Raw genomic sequence first — 13,918 nt, forward strand, 5'->3', positions numbered from 1 at the left:
AAACCTATACATAATCATCTAGAGGATGTGCTCATAATCCTCAAGAAAGCTGTCTCTTGTCATGACTCACAAAAGCAAAATAAAAAATTATTCAATACACTGCTGTTGTATGTGTCAAAAAATCTGGAGGAAAATTTGCCTTCATTGGAATTTGTGTGTGCAGGTGGTGTCAAGTGACAGTTGCATGCATGTACCAGGAACTGTTCCCTTACTTCATGTGTTTAGTGTCTGGACAAGTATCAGAAACAAAATCGTTTTTCTTTAAGGGTGTGATGTTGGTGATGTGTTAATCATACGTTTGGAAAAATAGGTCATGTAAATTCCAATGTAATGACTGTGTCCTTATATTTTTAAGGTTGCCAAAAAAAAAAGAGGAAGAGAGAGGTTTTCAGTATGCTCTAGTCTGATAGCCTCCATTAAACTGCACTGCTAGAGGAGTGTTGCTGCTGGCTCTTGATGCATGAAACTATGTTGTTCTTTGCCAGTTGTACATATTACAGTATTTGACACCATGAAAATACCAGACTAATTTGGGCACTGGCAGATTTCTCACTACCACAGTTAACACTGTAAATAGGAGGAATTTGATTTAAATAGGAAGGATTTTTGATTAGAAAATTACAATCACTGTAATAGACGCTCCTTCAAGTATTTATATCCTTTTTTTCAAATTTTTACACAACTTTTTCAAACAACACCATAATCATCTATTATATATGCTGTTGGTTTGGATTGGGTTTTTTTTTCCCATTCCTTTGTCTTTCCTTATGTGTACATTTAGCTTGTTTTTACTTGGAGTGGCTTGAACATACAGCATGTAATCTGTGCTGTTTGGTGAAAGTGTTTAGTCTGGTCTTCACTGAGTACTTTAACAATAGATTTTCCATTTTAGTTTCTTCAGTGCTGCCTTCTTGAAGTAAAAATACTTTTGTATGTTTTTGCTTTTATTATAAATCACATTAAAGTAGTAATATTACCAGAGTGGAGCCATAGAACAAGGAAATGTCAGTCCCTTATAATGTTTCTGATTATATACAGCCTCCGTCTACTCAGTAAATTGTGATTTCCTTTCTTCTACATTCAAAATGTCTTTATTAAAAAAAAGTAGGTTTTGATTTGCAAGAACAATTGGCAGCCAAACTTTTGGCTTGAAGAGTGTACTGGTGTGGCAAGAAAGACATGCTTAACTTTGCCAGTTTTAAAGACTTGTTATTACTTACAGTAACATGCTGAATATACAATGATAAGTACTGTAGGAAAAGGCCCAAGGAATAAGTGTGCATTAAAAATTAATGCCTGCAGCAGTAAATCTGAAATAAGTTATCTTTCCATGAGCTTAAGGTATAGTTTTTATCATTATTCAGAACTTTACTTTGGACCATTAGTATATGTAATCAAAGCCCCAGACTATCATAGGTTTTTCCTTCCTTCAGAAAGGAGAGATGAGAATAGCCCTCATCTAATTCCTGCAGAAACCATTTTCATAAAAGTTGATCCAGTCCTCTGTGCTGTAGCCTTCTTCCTCAGGAGCCTTCCACATTCCATTGCCAGCTTTAGGTTTCATTTACCATTGCAGAAACTAAAGAGTGTTAGCTATCCCTCCCTATTTTTTTAAAATCGATTTGCCTTAATGCTGATTTAAGATTTTTAGCTTGGCTTCTTGGAACGTCTCTGTGTCCTGTTAATATTACTTTATCCATGATCCTAGACTTCGTATTTCCTACAAAAGATAACTCTTCCCCTCTGCCAGAATGTGATTTCTGAAGGAGAAATTCAATTCCTTAAGGGAAAAAAAAAAAAAAAAAAGTGGGGGAAGTTTTATAGAAAAAAAATGTGGGCAGAGTAACTCACATACTTGTCTCTTCTCCACCCATCTCTAGACTTTAGTCAAATGCATAGTGGATGTTGGTATTTTATCTCCATTAAGAAACTCCATATCTTGCAGGATATTGATCTTCTGTTCCATATAGTTCCATGTAGTTGCATAGTTAACTGAAGAAACAGGTTGTTATAACTGCAGTAATGTTAGTTATTTCACATACTCATTTTATAATTCCAAATAGTGAAGATTTATTACATCTGTATTAAAATAATGCCTCAATTCCTTCTATACAGGGTTCTAGTTCAGCATTATTTTAAACAGGAAAAAACAGTATTTAGAAGCAGCAGAAATCTAGATCATTAAGGCACTTTTTGCCCCACTGAAGACAATAGCAAAAATTCTGCTGGTATCAGTGGGATTGCATTTTTAAGTAAACAGGTGACACCTATTCCAGCATTACCACTAATGAATACTAAAGTCACTTAACAAACCAGTACTTTGGTTCACCTATCCATCAGTAAATTATCAAAGGAGTTTATAACATTACCACTGAAGGTTAATAGTTGCAAATTTTCAAATTCTTGTTTAAATGCATTCTAAAGCAGTATATTACTAGTCTTAATTTAAAGTACCTGGAATTTAATGAGGTACTCCAGATATATTGCAGAACAGAAATAAAATTTGTTCATTATACCTTCTATGCTAAACATCTTCAGAATATATGAACTCTATAAAGATGTTTGGGTTTAGGAAAGGAGGTGCAGAGAGATAATGACAATAACTGCTATTCTCCGAGAACCGAAGGATTATACTTAATGGTATTTTCTCTGCAGGCATAGAATGAGGTCATGCTTATATAGCTGACAGAATCCTTACTGCTACAAGGTCCTTCTGAATTTGAAATAAGCTCACACTTCAGATTTGATTTGTGGTGAATCTGATTCCCGTATTGGATGTTCTCTGCTCTGCTGTTTTTATCAATCTGATATATCAAATTCAATAGATACCAAAAAATCCACCCTAATCTGCAGAAATGGAGAACAAACAATCCTTAATATGCCACCTTGGCATATAATAAAAAGTAGTAAGCTGACTTTCATTATAACTGTCATGATTTTATCTGTTGAATATCACTTCCTTTATTTTTAAAAACTGCATTGATCCTATCTATGGTAAATTTAATATTAGATATCTTAGAGATCCACATATTTTAGTGGCCTAAGAACAAGATTAGCAGTGAAAGTGCACTTCTGTATTATTTTTTAAAAAACAGATTTCATGTATAGCACTGCAGGAAGACTTAGATTTAATGGGAAAAAGAATGAATAATGGTTGACACTTCTGCAACTTCTACCATTCCCAAAACTTTTTGTTAAAAAAACAAAACAACAGAACCATGGGGGATTCACATAATACATCTACATCTACAAAATGCAACAGCTGCTTAACTATGCCATGCAGTAACACAGAGTAGGTTAATAGGCAGTTGCTATCCATCTGAAATGGTAGGAGCTTTGTCAGCAGGGTGCTGTTATCTAAACTGGAATTTGACCAGGATGTGAAAGTTTTTTACAAAACAGTTATTGTCTGCTGATTAAGATAGAGGACATTTCCATGGAACAGTATCATTAATGGCATCCATTCATTCATAAAGCCAGAGTTGTAAGAACAAAACTGCCCCAGGACAGAAAATCTCCAGGTTTCCAATCTGCAAGGTATCTGCCTTTAGGCAGCTGTTAAGAGGACAGGCACAGTTGCAGAAGAAATGTCACTGATTTTGAACTGGGCTAAAATACTCTACAGTATGACAGAACTAACATAATTCAAGAATTTGCAGTCATACTTCAGCATTTTATGTTCTTAGGCAGCTGAGCTTCTCCTGGGATATCTTGTTAAGAGCCAAATCCCTAGCATAAGTGATAGCAACTGAATCCAAACAATTCCATGTTGGACTTAGTCTTCAATAAGGAAAAATTAGAACAGAGGCAGAAAGACAAAGAAGTTTGTTTCATTCAGTTAGGACAATATCTCATTATATGTATTAGATGGTTGAAATAATCTTATGCTCCTGCCTGTTTACCTTCATCAAGATGGCAAATCATAACTACAAACTACCTTGCTCATATTAGGATTTTATCACTTGAAGGTATTCTATATCTCCTAAAGAAAATATTTTCCTTAGAGCAAAAGAGATGCATTTCCTCAAATGAATTCCCAAGCTTACTTAATGTGGCCACATTATACTGAGACGCAGAAATAAACACTTGGAAACGAACCATTTAAAATGTCAATTTGAAAGAAAAGGGGGAAAAAAGCTATCAGTTATTATTTTCTTTCAACTATGTAATACTGTAAGTAAAATTTTAGTTTATGTATTTTTGTATTTTATGGGTTTTGTGATATTAAGTTTTTAGTCCATTTCCTTTATTAAATTCTGGGAAAAAGTCATTAAAATCTTCAGTGATTCTAAATAAAAACCAGTACTTTCATTCTACTGGAAATTTTGAGATTACTTGTTTGCTCTGATTCAGAAATTTTAAATGTTAAAATGTTGGGCCTTATTGCAGGATGGCATTTCTAAGTAGATCAAATATTAAGTACAAGCCTGGATCTTAGGTAAGTTTCAATCATTTATTAATGTTACTCTAATGAAAAAATGCTTTTACCTGTCAAGACAGACTGTACTCCATTGCCCATGCAATTAATTTACCAGAAGTTAATTGCTTGCCAATCACAAGTGATTTATGAACCTGTTTTCCTCACAGTGACTGACCTTCAATTAATATAAGATTAAAACAATATAAAAATCTATTTTATTTCTTTCCAGAAATAGTTTCATAGAGGCCTTATTCTCAAATACAGATATGTACATGTACTATTGAGATATGAATATTTTACAAAATTTTCTGATACCACGACTCAATGGCTTCAAAATTCTACAGTGTAAAAATATCTTGCAGGTATCCTGCTTACTGTCAGTTTTCCTCACTTACATTTGTTACACAAAAGCTGCTAGTTACAGCAGTCCTTGTGCTTGACATCTGTCACGAACATCCATGGATTACTCCAACTTCTTGTAAAAATAAATTAGGGAACTTGTTAAGGTCTTAACCCACTAGCACTTATTTATTAATTAGATTTAAGTAACTAGTTTCTGAACTTGAATAACTTGCATGCCGGATGTCTTATGCTGAAACAAGAAGCCAAGGAGGTGGAGGAAGGGAGCAGCAAGTGAGTGACGTGCATTTAAAAACAGCTGTGTAGACTACCATTTTTAAAGAAAATTCTTTGTTTATTATGTGCTTCTTTGTAACTGTCTTATGATAGAATCTAACTATTTAGATAGGAAATTAACAGATAGCTATTTGGTTGTTGCTGAATGGGGAAGGCCTTCTTTCACTTTCCTGTAAATTCTGACCTCTTTGGGGTTTTTTTAGTCCCTTTAAAATCCACCTATCACTTCTATTTTTTAACATTTCATACTCTCTCTCACTGGAAACGGGGCCACATTCTTTCCCAGTGAATAACTCCAGCAACAAAAGAAACTCAAATTTAGAAAGCCACAGGCAGCTGAGGACCATCTTACAGTTTCAGCGACATAAAAGGAGAGTTACTCCTTCCAACAGGACAGTCTACAGTTTCCAATTTATTTAAGGACTAGGCAAAAATTAGTTAGCTTGTACCTGTCAAATTCGTGACAATTCCAAGTTCAAAGAATGAGGGAATCATATCTTAAGACAAGCTCCATTGCACCCTGCTCTAGCTCTGACATTCAGATTGATACCTGCAACCTGATACATATAATTCAGGATGGAGCAGAGGCGGTGCCATTTGGATCTGGGCCCATCTGCAATAGACAACTTATTAAAAACCCAGACAAACAAACAAACCAACCCCAAACAAAAACATTTGATACAACCAGCATGGAAACATGTTTAAGCTTTTTCCAAATAGATGATCGAACACTGAGCTCTTTAAACTGCACTGTTCCTCTGATTACATTCCCCAAAATCTGGAAAACAAACTTAAAAGGACATTGAAGTGGGAGTAGTTAATATTTACTGTGTAGTTCTTAAATTTCTGAGTTGGTATTTCTTCTTCTGTACAGTGGTGATGGTTAGGAGACAAATATGTGTACCTTAAAACTTTAATAAGAGTTTTATCTTTGTCTCAGTTTTGGTTATGAATTTGCCTATTTTCCATGTGCAAAAAATAAACTAAATATACTACATGGTAGAAGAGTAGAAGAGGTTTCCTATTCAGCAGAACAAATTGCCAATTTTTGTGAGGTAGAGTTCGTTTTCTTTACAGTGGCTGGTACAGGGCTGTGCTGAAAACAGGGTTAATAATACAACAGAGATGTTTTTGTTATTGCTGAGCAGCTCTTATGCAGTGTCAAGACATGTTCTGTGAAGAGGCTGGAGGTGCACAAGGTGTTGGAAAGGGACACAGCTGGAGCAGCTGACCCCAACTAACCAAAGGGATTTTCCAGACCACACAGTGTCATCCTCAGTATTTAAAGCTGGGGGAAGAATAAAAAAGGGGGGACTTTTTGAGTAATGGCATTTGTGCTTCCCAAATATACATGATGAAGCCTTGATTTCCTAGGGATTGCTGAACACCTGCCTGCCCATGGGAAATGGTAAATGGATTCCTTGGTTTTCTTTGCTTATGTGTGAGGCTTTTGCTTTACCTAATAAACTGTCTTTATCTCAACCCATGAGTTTTCTCACTTTTACCCTTCCAATTCTTTTTCCCATTCCACTGTGAGAGAATGATTGAGTGGCTGCATGGGATTTGGTTACTGGCTGGGGTTAAACCACAACAGCCATACATGAGTTGGTAATTATTTTCCACAGCAGCATTATGCAGTTTGTGACTTTGATGACTCTTAAAGACACATGTTTTTGAACCTTCCTAGCTGTTTCTGGTCATACATGTACTTTTCAAATCCAGCAATTAGAAAAGGCACATACAAGTAAATCAGTATCTAAATTATGTTTAAACCCATTAATGGTATGAAATAGAAGACAAACATTTCCATAATTTAAGCCTGTTTCATCTATTTTTCAAAACTCTGCACTGTCAGGTTCACTGCTTTAATGACTGCAGTCACTATCACACGGATGTTCTTCCCAGGTCTCAGCAAGAAGACCAACTATGCAGCACCAAAATAACAAGCAGAATGTACACACACAGAAATAAAAGCTCACAATATATTTTTCCATTGACCTTAAACTCCCCTTCATATGTAAACAGGGGGCAAAAGAAATCCACAACAATCTTCTTTTTATCTTTGAATTTTAATAGTATGCTATGTTTTTAAAAATCTTCTTGCAAGTTTGTTCAGCTAGTTTCCAAAGAGATTATTATAGTGGCTGCTAAATATGGAAAGCCAAAATCAAAATTGAAAGGAGCCTTTATATTAAGTAAATAGAACTGTAGGTGTAACTGATCATTTTAACATCTATAACAGAACATTGAATTATATTGTTCCCAGAATTTGGCTTCTCCAGTTCATCTTGGATTTGGCAAAATTGTACTTACAGATGACAAATAGTGATATTGAAAAGATACTTACAATTCACTGTGTACTATTTATTTCACCTTCTATCTCTGCATTTTTTATTTGCTCACATGAAACCCCTACTGCCCAGCTAGCTGCAGATTTTCTACTACATGTGTTCATCTTTGCTCATCCCATTTCTCCTGTTCATTCATACTTTTTCCTGAGTTCCCATTTCCCACACCCAGCAGCAGGTCAAGGGACAAATCTTTTAGAAAGGAACAGAGAGACAAACACTAAAATAAGGCTTTCTTTGGTAAGACAAAAAAAATATTAATGCAAATTTGCTTAAATTAGGGAAACTCTAGAGGCTCGGGGGGGGGGTTTGCTCATAGATTATGTCAGCATTTGTGTACTTCTTTTAGCGTTATTTTGTACTTGCTATATGAAGGAGCTTCCTTAGGGATTTAAGGATCTATTGCTTTCCTCCCCTAGAAGTAACATTATTCTGTTCTTCCTATATTCAGAATGTGATAGACTTGTCAATGTATTTTTTTGATCTAAAAATTCATGCCTAACAGAGTGCATCCAGGCAGCCGAATGATAATGAAAACGGATGAAAAATATGGTTCACTACAGTTTTCTTCTGCTTCTGAGCAGATCTTGAAGGTTTAAAAATTATTGATTAAATATAGGTCAATGGCAATTCATAAACAAAACCTGACTACATCTAAAATAGTGACTTAAATGTTCATTTGGTGGCTTAAAGTCTTTTTCTGCTTTATTAAATGATTTATGTAAAGGAAGTTTACAATTTTAGTGAGTGCTTCCCTGATAATATAAATAATTAGGTATAAGTATGCAGTGTCTGGAAGATAAAAAGCACAGTACAAAGATATACTTAAGAAAGCAAGTGTTTATGTGCTTGATACACTAGTTATAGTATATTAGAGAGAGTACACATGAGCTGCCTTGCCAAATCCAGATAGGATATAAATAGTGGTATTAGATGTTGCTAAAATTCTGAGTGGATACATACCAGTCTACAAGCAGTAATCCCTCTGCTGGCATTAGTATCACCTTCATTGATTACTCTACCATCATGGACTTTTTATATTGCATCATGAAGAATTTTGGGCTAAAAATCTGTATATTGTTAACATAGTTTTTATATTACTAAGCATTTTTGTCTAGACTGATCTTTTCTCATTTCTCTATTTGCCCGTGCCTTGCCTAGGCTACTTCTGGCTTTGTCTCAATAGTTGATATTCTGTGGTCTCTTCAGACACCAGTTAAATGTCTGCTTTGTCAAGCACCCATGCAAGTACTGGTTCAAATAACCTTATTTAGTTTCTCTGCTGCCACATGTCCTGAATTTAGGAAAATTTTCTTCCACTGATACTCAGTATTCCGGGCTGCTGGATCACTGTGTTGTCAGTATGCTGCTACTGTCATGCTGGCTGATGACCTGGATGCAAACATCCAGTGCATTAACTGAAGTAGAATTGTAATGATGAAGTGACTGGAGCAGCACAAACCAAAGAAATAATTTTATTTCATAAATTCAAATGCAAATTGTTCTTTACAAGGGTTTGAAATTCCAGGTTTCATATTCAGTTTCCAAAATGGTGTAGTGGTGTAATGTTTTAATGATTATCCCCTTGAGCCGTTCACAGAACACATTGACTGGATCATCATTAGTTGCTCCCCTAGTGCATAAACCTATATGATCAATATATTTCCTGACTTTGTTCAAAGGCAAACTATAATGATTCCGTTGCTCACACAGTCATACCCACACACTTTGATGCTTCCCTGCATTTGACAAATGCAACCCTTTTTTAAGCCTCTGAACACACCACATAACCTATCCATCAACATGAAATGACCCCGTCATTACAGCACAGCTCTGAGGCTGCTCATCCATTCATCAAATGTCTTTCTTTGACCATTATGGTAAATTCCAAGTTCACAATAATTTGTAAAATTTCATATCATTCTTTACTGCAAGAAGCAGACAGTGTATCTGTTGGAAGAATTAGCAACAGCAGCATCATAAATACAATCAATACTTTTCACAAATGAGCCTCTTAATCAGAACTTATTAGTACCACACACGTTCTCATTTTTTAATATATCATAGGACAGTTCTTATTTAATGGGGCAGGGGGCATTGTTTAGTATTCAGAAAACAGCTGCCATGGGCTAAATATACTACCAAACTTTCCCAATTTCCCCAATAGTATTTCCTCTAAGGAGTCTCATACAGTCAGAATTTCCCCAAATCTGCCTTGCTACTTGAAAAAAATACCAAGTGAATATAAAGAACCATGTGCTACTGTTAAAGCTATGGGTAACTACAAATTTCCTTGTAGTCTAGCTACATGCTTTTAAGTGACCTTCAGCTGATGACATAGCACTGTCACAACCACATCTGCTATACACCAAGTATTAGAGAGACAATAAAAGTCTAATGAAAAACACAGGGTATTCTTGAGTATGCCAAAAATAAAATAAATTCACTTAATTAATAAAAATAGTGTATTAACTAGCTTCATGATTAGTGGTCTAGTTATAGACACTGTTCATAAACTCAGTTTACCTGGCACCAAATTTACCCAATCAGAACCTGTCCTATAGAAACTGGAATATTTTGAAGAATAGTTGATCCATCCATGGCTTCCCTTATAAAAGCCTAGGGGAAAAATTCAGCATAGAAATAGAAAGATCTGACTGATGAAATGCCTAATTTTTTGCTGTAGCAACTTATGAATGTGACTTTTGAGAAATTATTGATTGTGACAAAGAAAATTGAACCTTTTGCAATCTGGTGCAAGCAAAGAGTTATGTATCTTCCAGACAGAAAAGATGATAAATGCACATATTAAATATATTATTGGAAAAAAGTAGACTTGGCTGTGAGAAATGAATAGGTGTAAATGTATGTGCTTTGGACACATCAGGAGCAGAGATAGAAATAACCTTGAGAATGTAATTATGGAGTGAATAGTGACAAGTCATCATAATTGAGAGAAGCTACAAAGGAGGTGGATAGATGGCATAGAGTAGGCTGCTGTAACTTCAGTTTCTGAATGTTCAAAACCAGCAATAGATCATGGAAGCTTCTAAAAATTCTCCTGCAAAATCACCAATCTGCAATAAATTGATTTTACTTCACTTGCAAGCAAATGAAAGAAGCACAATCATTCTGTCAATAGAGTGGTTGGTAAATTAAAAATGTATTAATAAATACACACTTTTTCACAATGGCTGAAATGTTATGAACAGTGATAATCCTTGCTGTTTCTGAATGTGCAAGACACTACAAAAGTTCAGCAGCAAGTGTAACTGTCTGTGGTAAGTGTGTGTATATGTATACATGTGTTTGTGTGTGTGTGTGTGTATGCTGGGGAACTAACAATTCAAGAGCAACCCTGCTGAGAAGTATTTGGTGATGCTGATGGATGAGAGGCTGGACACGACCCAGCCATGGCACTCCCAGCCCAGAAAGCCAAACGTGTCCTGGGCTGTATCCAGAGCACTGTGGGCACCAGGGCAGGGAAGGGATTCTGCCCCTCTGCTCTCTCTGGTGAGACCTCACTGCAGTGCTGCATCCAGCTCTGGGCTCCCAGCACAGCAAGGACATGGAGCTGATGGAACTGGTCCAGAGAAAGGTCTTGAAGATGATCAGAGGGCTGCAGCATCCTTCCTGTGAGGAAAAGCTGAGACAGCTATGGTTGTTCAGCCTGAAAGAAGACTCCAGGGTGACCTTGTAACAGCCTTCCAGTACCTAAAGGGGACTTACAAGAATGATGGTGACAGACTTCTTAGCAGAGCCTGTTGGGATAAGACAAGAGGTGATGGTTTTAAACCAAAAGAGTGTAGATTTAGTCTAGATATAAGGAAAATATTTTTTACCAGGAGGGTGCTGAAACACTGGAACAGGTTGCTCAGAGAGGTTATGGATGTCTCATCTGTGGAAACGTTCAAGGTCATGCTGGACAGGGCTTGGAGCAACCTGATCTAGTTGGAGATGTTCCTGCTTACTGCGGGGGGGCTGGACTGACGAGGTGACCTTTAAAGTCCCTTTCTACCTGAACTATTCTGTAATTCTATGATAACTGCCCTATTTCCAAGCATGATTCAAAACAAAGACATTTTTAGGCAGCACATGGAAAAGCCCTCCTTACCAAAACCAGAGTAAAAATAACATTTAGACAAATCATGGCTAGGGATCAGTTTCAAAAGAGTTTATCATCCATACAGTATTTGGTCCTTCCCTTTGTTCAGAACTGGTACTACTCCATGAAGACTCAGTGAGCTGTGTGACTCCTCCACAGGAGCACTTTGTGTCTCCATCTGATTGTCTTCATGATACAATACACCCAAGTCCTTCTGCACCCTTTTACAGATTTTATCTTGTCAATGTAGAAAATGGGAGATACACAGGTTCCTGGTTTTCTGACAAAGCTCACTTCCTGGGCTGTTGTAAGAGTAATTTCACTGAAAATTACTATAAGAGTAAATACTCCCTGGAATAGAACACCTTTTGGAGCTTTTTCATTATAGCAATGCACATTGTCAAGAAACCCACCTTTGACCCATCTCAATTTACAGCAGATATAAAATACATCAATTATTAAAATAGGCAGTTAAAACAATTAGGTGGTGTTATCAAAGGTATGTTATACTGCAATGCCAGATACTACTTATTGCTGATCACAACACTGTGTCATGTCTTAATGTGACTGTTTACTTCTTAGTCATTGTTACTATCCATGTTTACTGTATTAACAAAGACCTGAGGAGAACCACTAAGCAGTTCCTGGAAACATGTGAGCATAGCTTAATTTAATCAACATGAATTAGAGGATTTTCTGTGCTTGATGTAATCACTTCGTACTCTCTTCTGTTTCACCGAAAGTGTTTTGATATGAAAACACTGTGGTGCATTATTTTCCCTCCCAGTAAAAACACGTTTTTCCTTTCTGGATCCTTTCCTTGAATCTATCCTATCACAATACAAAGAAAGAAGCACCTCACAAAGCTGTCCCACAGGTGTTCGGCACCCTTTATTTCAGTCTGTTTATGAATAACGCTTGCCATCATAGTCTAAAATATAATCAAAACAAACGAGCAGATCAGAGGAAATACATTCCAACAAAAATAACGTGAGTAAAGGTAATAAAATTCCGATGGAAACAGCAAAAATCTGGGTAAAGACTAAAGGAGTCGGTCATATGCTTAAACAGAGCCATCCAGTAAAACCCAAGGGATCATGTGAACCTGGCTACAGCTGTACAAGCATAGCCCAAGTCAGATCTCAGATGCTTGCTGAAATTAGAAGAGTGAAGGTCAAACAAGCAAAAGCAACAAACCAGACACTAGCAGCTGTAATTGTATCTGATGAGAGCAGATTTCAAGACTATTCAGATTAAAGAGTACCACAGGTCAGATTATCTGAAGCTTTTATGTTTTTACATTCTGAAAACGCCACGCATATAGTCAAGCTAATTGGCAGTTAAGTGTTCATTCATACCTCCCTTAATTGGGTGTGGTATCAGAACCTCATGGTCTGTTTTAGTCCTTTAGAATTTCAAATGGTGCAGAAGATCCCAGCACACTGACAGGGATGTTCTGTTCCAGTTGGTCCGAAAGTACCGCGTGCTGGCCACAGACAGGGAGCCGGTGGAGACGCTGCACTCGGGAATCCTCATCCCCAGCCGGGCGCTGCCGATCGCCTTCCAGCCTCGAGCAGGGTGGTGCAGCTGCTTTGGGACCTGCTCTGGGGTTTTTATTCTTAGGGGGAGTGTAACAACACATGTTTATCTGCTCTTGGTTCTCATCGTGGGTCTCCAGCAGTGACTGGGACACACGGGGGGGTCACCGCGGTGTCCCGCAGGCTGCCACGCGACCGCCACGCGACCGCCACGCGAGCCCCGCCACGCGAGCCCCACCCTCCCCGCCCCGCGAGCCCCCCGCACGCGAGCCCCACCACGCGTGGCCACCCACTAGTGACCATCACACGAGGATTTCCACGCGAGATTTTTCCACGCGTGTTTTTTCCACGCGAGATTTTTCCACGCGCGTTTATTCCACGCGTGCTTTTTCCACGCGTGTTTTTTCCACGCGAGATTTTCCACACGAGATTTTTTCCACGCGTGTTTTTTCCACACGTGTTTTTCCACGTGACGTTATTCCACGCGAGATTTTTCCACGCGTGTTTTTTTCCACGCGAGATTTTTCCACGCGCGTTTATTCCACGCGTGCTTTTTCCACGCGTGTTTTTTCCACGCGAGATTTTCCACGCGTGTTTTTTCCACGCGTGTTTTTTCCACACGAGATTATTCCACGCGTGTTTTTTCCACACGTGTTTTTCCACGTGACGTTATTCCACGCGAGATTTTTCCACGCGAGATTTTTCCACGCATGTTTATTCCACACCTGTTTTTCCACGTGACATTATTCCACGCGTGTTTTTTCCACGCGAGATTTTCCCACGCGTGTTTTTTCCACCCAAGGTTTTCCCACGTGTGTTTTTCCCACGCGTTTTTCCCACGTGTGTTTTTTCCACCCGAGATTTTTCCACG

Source organism: Catharus ustulatus, chromosome 5 (assembly GCF_009819885.2).
Source record: "Catharus ustulatus isolate bCatUst1 chromosome 5, bCatUst1.pri.v2, whole genome shotgun sequence".
Lineage (NCBI taxonomy): Eukaryota > Metazoa > Chordata > Aves > Passeriformes > Turdidae > Catharus > Catharus ustulatus.